This window comes from Aptenodytes forsteri, unplaced genomic scaffold (assembly GCF_000699145.1).
Source record: "Aptenodytes forsteri isolate BGI_AS27 unplaced genomic scaffold, ASM69914v1 Scaffold80, whole genome shotgun sequence".
Lineage (NCBI taxonomy): Eukaryota > Metazoa > Chordata > Aves > Sphenisciformes > Spheniscidae > Aptenodytes > Aptenodytes forsteri.
Genome location: NW_008795026.1, coordinates 439,942 through 446,043, shown reverse-complemented (window position 1 = coordinate 446,043; position 6,102 = coordinate 439,942).

The following is a 6,102-nucleotide window of genomic DNA, read 5'->3' as shown; positions in this document are numbered from 1 at the left end:
ACAACTGTGTGCCAGAGCTAGGTCTGGCCATGATGATTTACAAATACAAACATAACCAATGGCTCTGGGGCCTACTTTAACAGTCCATCTTTACCAGGCTGGGAAAGTGATACGCCTGAGGAACCCAGTAATGTTTGAACTGGGTCCAGCTGCTTTCTCTTTGATTTACTTTTCTGACACCTTTAGAGAGCATAGGCTTGAGTAAATCACCACGTGGCGATGAAAGGAGTTGTAGGTTGGCTATGCCAGTACCAGAAGTCACCATCACCTGAGATAAAACACTCACTCAGAGGTGCTTAGGATCACAAAACACAGGGCGAGAGCCACAAGAGACCCATGCTCAGTCCCACCCTGCTTGTACCCTCCCAGGCCATGCCCAGGGCCCACAGCACCCAATGCCAGACAACATGGGACTGCAGCAATGGGGGAGAGAGATGCATGGAGGTGAGCTGTGCTGGACCAGATGGTCTTGGGGCAACAATCATATCTGTTTTATCTGCCAGCACAGAGCTGTCTTAGCCTTTCTCTGTGGTGTGTTTGTACAGCATGTAGCACAGGGACATCTCCATTTCTGCCGGGCTCATTGGTCACATAAAGATCTCAACAGAGTTGTGCTGCGTAGTTGAAGTGTGACCCTGGTCCCTAAAGGGACTCTGTGCTCTTTGCTCCAAAGGGCCAAGCAACTCACCACTGATGATTTTCTGGTTTGAGTTGTTTAAGTTTTTTGGTTCCCTCCTCCTCAATACCTTTGCTGGAGTTTTACAGGGGTATTTGGAGTGGCTACTGCCCCTCTTTTTCCCCTATAGGTCCGCAGGTATCAGTCTCTGCAGAGGATGCTGCATATCAACCAGGCTGCAGTTCAGCGTGCAATGAGGTTTCCTCACCAACATCACATCGCATCACATCACATCACATCACATCACATCACATCACATCACATCACATCACATCACATCACATCACATCACATCACATCACATCACATCACATCACATCACATCACATCACATCACATCACATCACATCACATCACATCACATCACATCACATCACATCACATCACATCACATCACATCACATCACATCACATCACATCACATCACATCACATCACATCACATCACATCACATCACATCACATCACATCACATTACATCACATCACATCAATCACATCACATCCAGCTCCAGACGACCATCTGTTTTCACTGAGGCTTCTGGAAGGGCCTGGCTCCTCCCTACCATAGCCCAGTTTCTTTAAACATCCTGCAAGGCTACGGATTACCAGTCCCCTGCTGTCTGTGTTAAGCCTGGTGCCTAGGAAGAACATTACCCCTCCCTCTGAAGTGGTGTCTGCTTTCTTTGTTGCTTCCTTCAATAAATGAGGATCAGAGAAAAGAGCTAAATTAGGATAGGCTGAAATTTAGCCATCTTGGGGATGGGGGGAAATACAGCCACCCTTTTTACTGCTGCGTGCTGAGGAGGAGACCGTACATCGTGAGTGACTGCTGTGAGCGAGGCAGCACTAAGCAGCCAAGTGGCCCCTGCTGAGTGTACCCCATGATGTGGAGCAGGAAAGAGAGGGATGTCGTTAGGAGGGTGGTAGGCAGGTCTTTGATCACCAGCCAGGCTGGGAGTCAGAGGGCTGGGGATGGCAGGGGCTGTCAGCAAACACGCACCCGCTCAGGTAGCATGAAGTGGGTGGCAGGGGTGTCAGCAAACACAGCGGTAGGCTGGGGACAGAGGTGTCTTATTTATTCCATATGAGTGGAGGGACATAAAGGCAGGAGGTGAAGGGCAGAGCATATCGGCTCAGTCAGCAGCTCACAACGGGTGTGTGTGTGTGTCCTTGTGGTGTGCATGTGCCCAGCAGGAACACACAGGGTGCCTGCATATGTTTACGTGGAGCTCTCTCTTCATCTGCAACATATATTTGCCCGTCTGTCTGTCTAGCTGCAATATACAACATACGTATACAGGGGTGGTGGTCTGTGTGCACGCATGGCTGTCTGTTCATTCTCCTGCTGTCTCTCTGTCCATCCCTAGGTGGAGAACCTGGTCTGCTATGGATTGTAACTTCCACGCATGTCGCCCCATCAGTGCCCCTGCCAACTGCCCCTGCAAGCACTCTCCTGCAAGCCTGCAAGATCTGAGCTACCTGACAGCTCTCTGCACAGCTCCTGGGGAAGGGTTTTCTCCTCCTGTCTGGAAGATAACAACTAATTAGAAAGCAGGAAATGAAAGAAAAATGATCAGTGTGGCACTGGGTCTTTCTGAGAGGCACTGAGAGTGTGATAGAGGGAGATCAGCAGCCCGGGGTCACAGGGGTCTGGAGCAGCCCTGAGCCCTCGACTGAGATGGGGTGGCTCCTGCTGGGAGGCGAGAGAAGAGGGCAGCAGGGGTTCAGCAGGGGAAAAGCTCTTTAGGTTAGATCAGGTGAGAGCACAGACTAGGGCTCGCGGGAAAAGCCAACTAGACGGGACTACCCTGTCTGTTTTGATTGCTGCTGCCAGCCCAGCTGCTGGCAGAGCTCAGCCAGGCGTAAGTGGAGGCTGACTGCTCCCCTGTCCCCTGTGACCACCTGGGAACTGCTGCATGCTCCCATGGCACCCCCCAAAAAAGGTGCCTGGGATCCCAGCATCCCCGACCAGCTGTCACAGGGGTTGGGAGAGGTGAAAGGGGATGGATGGCAGCTGCTTCTGCCCCCTTATTCTGTGATGTGGGGTGCTCTAGTCAGGGGAGCAGATGGATCTCATACTTAAACACTCCAAGTTTCCCTCCTGGCTGAGTCGCAGAGGCACAAAGAGCTTAGAGCTGGACAGATTGGCCACTTACAGGAGTCCTGACATTCAACTCCCACTTGTCATGCTCATGAAAAGCAACTGCTGAAAGGGAAATGAGCTTTTAAGGGTTATTTTGACTGCAGGAGCCTCTATCATTGCAAGTGCCAGCGCTTCCTTGAACTCAGAGTGGTCTGTAGCACAAGCACAGCCTTTTATCTTAAATCAGCATTTTTCCCCGGCCTTTCAGATCTTTCCAGTTCACTAGTGATGTTCTCCCAAACCCGTCTGCTGAACGGTGTGCTGCAGAAGGGGAGATGCTGGCTGCAAATCCCCAGGTCATGGAGAGATGGAGCGCGACAGCCTCCTTCCACCGCTGGGGCTGGGACACGGTGTCCGGCGGCTGCTGTGCAGCAGCATCCTTGCGGAGACAAATTTTGGGACCGAAGTGGGACAGTTTCATTGTCGCTAGATGGCACCGCACCCCCTTGCAGGAGAAAGTGCGGGTGCTACAGTGAGGAGGGGAAAAAACATCCTCTGCCAAGCAAGCATTGCAACCAAACCTCGGTCTCCCTGCACGCAGGATGGGGGAGCCCACTGTTTTCTGCCCTCTCCTTCACCTCCTCTCCTTGCTTTGAAAATTCCCCATGGATAGAGGTTGAAATGAATACAGAATAGAAAGGGGAAGGGGGAGGAGGGACTTAAATGCATTTTGGAGGCTGTCTGGATGCTCTGTAATTTGCAGTCACGTCAGGCTCCCATTTCGTCTTTGCTCTGCACTGAGGTAACATCCTCGTGTGCCCTTCAGCTGAAAGCACTGAATAATGGAGCTATATTAATACATACATGCACAAGCATATGTAAGTGTGCGAGCTGGGGGAACGGCATGCCTGCCCCTCTTTTCTCTTTCTTGGCCATGATTTTCCTCTCTCATTGCCAAAATTCATCTAGAAGTTGTTAATTTTTAAACCCAGAGTACTTAGGAGACTCTACCTGCAGCAAATTAGCTAATGCCTTCTCCTTTTTAATATTAAAGGACTCAAGCTTTCAACTATTTCCCTTTGGGGAAAATGGTTTCTTGATTTACCATTTTCCTTCCTAGGAAGTATTTTGTTCTATTGTGTAAGTCTTCCACTGCTCAGTTTAATCTCATTACTGCTAACTGTAGCTGCTTGGACCTCTTTAATTAGTTACTTGGTGACGTCTTTGGTGGCAGCTTCCTGCGGATCATCTGATATTGTCAGTGTGGCTGGGGATGTAGCCCGGCTGGTTTAGCTGCCTGGGAATGGGCTTTTCTAAGGGGTGTAGCAACCTTCCCCTTCGAGCAATGCTCAGGACTCCAGCAGTGTCTCAGAGGTGACTATGCCGTGTCTGGAAGGAGGTACAGCAACCGGTGCTTTGACTTCATGTGTAGTTATTCACCTCTGAACTGTTGCATGGACATGTGTTTGCTGATAAGCCAAATGCCAGTCAGCAGGGCTATCTTGAACACTGCCAAGCTGTTGTCTTCCATATGACAGTGTCCCAGACCTGAGAACCGTGCTCTGTGCTTAACCTTACAACATTGTGTGGCTTCAAACCATGCAACACTCTGCCTTCCTCATCCCAGGCCACTGCATTGGCTGGGTGTCCCCTCCTCAGTCCTGGGGAAGGTCTATGGGGCAGTCCCTGGGTGATGGTGAGGAGGGTCCTGTAGAAGACCTGCCCTGGTCACTGCTGGGGTACATGGAGCACTGATGCCTCTCTCGCTTCATGGGAATGACGAAGCACAGCACAGATATAGTCCCGGATGTGTCTTGTCCCGGAAGAGATATGGGACAGCTGGTTCATGGGCTTTTTTAGGAAGCATTACAACTCCTGTCTCTGAGCAAATCCAGCACCTACATCAGAGGTAGCTCTCATATTCCCAGCTCCCTGGCTGCAATTGCCTCCCTAGAAGGACCCCACACCATATGAACCCTAGTTCTACCAAAGAAGCTGTGCTGGAGACGACATGAAGTCTTTGCTATTGCAAGGCCTTTGAGTCAGGGGCTGGAGAGCATTGTAAGGCTCTAAGATAGACCATGATTCATCAAACACCAGCCAGAGGAAAAGATGTTCCTCGTGCTGTAAAAGGCACACTGCAGCTAACACTGTGATCATGTTTAGCAAGATAGTATGGTGACTTCACGTGCTTTGATATTAAAAAAAAATCCCAGCAATGCTGTGGAAACTTCAGCTCCTTCATTTGTCTGTGTGCTCATGTAACAGACTTCTTTTCCCATGCAGCTGGCTAATTAAATACAGTGTCTCAAATCCAGGCAGCATGTGATTTTTTTCCTCTTGTGTAAAAGAAAAGGAAGAAATAGAAAGTAAAGAGAACAAATCCTGGATAGATGGGATATGGGGTGCCTAGATTTCTGATCCAGGCCCAAAGCAGGTAGATGGTCCCCCTGGTCTCAAATCCGCTCATGATGGGATTGCTGGAGAGTTGTTTCTTTCTGCCCCAAATCTACAGAACCTTCCTGACAGTGAGTTTTGGTAAAATTGAACCCTTTCCCACGCAAAGCTTCAGCTTGTATCTCTTACTGTTCACAGATGCCTCTTGCCTTGAAATATCCCTGACCTGCTTCAGTCCCGATGATATCATAGCGTTAGGGATCACTTACATGTCCTATCTTAAGCCAAGGATGACTGTGTCTGATACACCACTGCTGCCAAATCCAAAAAGGAGCCCAGCCAAGACTCCTTAGTTAGGTACAAAGGAACCTCTCCCTTTTCCTATCCTCAAGACTGAGGTGCGGGGAGATATTACTCATCCCAAACTAAACACGGACGTAGTTCTGGCTTGGTATTTAGTACCAGCTATTTTTAAATGCTGGGATAACAGCACAGGGAGAGTCAGTGTGGTTCTGTAGACTCACCACTGGCCCAGATCCCAGCTGTGTTGGGATTTGCCAGCTCCATGCAATGGGACCTATCAAGGCTGGAAGGGGTACGGCTGCAGTCGTGGGGTCATCTGCTCTCTGCACTCCCTATCCTTGGCCACACTCCTGCATGGCCAGTCCTGGCAGTACCCACACGGTCCCCAGCCGGAATCGCCCGGTCAGTCTCTGCTATGGGATTACACGGGAAATACAACTTTGCACAAGGATCAAGTAGACCCTTCCCAGTTGCAGCTATAGACCTGGCAGTAGAGTAGCAATGATGACTGGTAAACAAAATAAATCCAACTCACAGCTTCTGCTGGTGGCTGAGTCATCAGCTGTATCCGGCACCGAGGAGATGATCGCCTGCTTGTTGCGGGACAGCTTCCCTTCCTATGTGGGAAAGACAGCAGGGAAA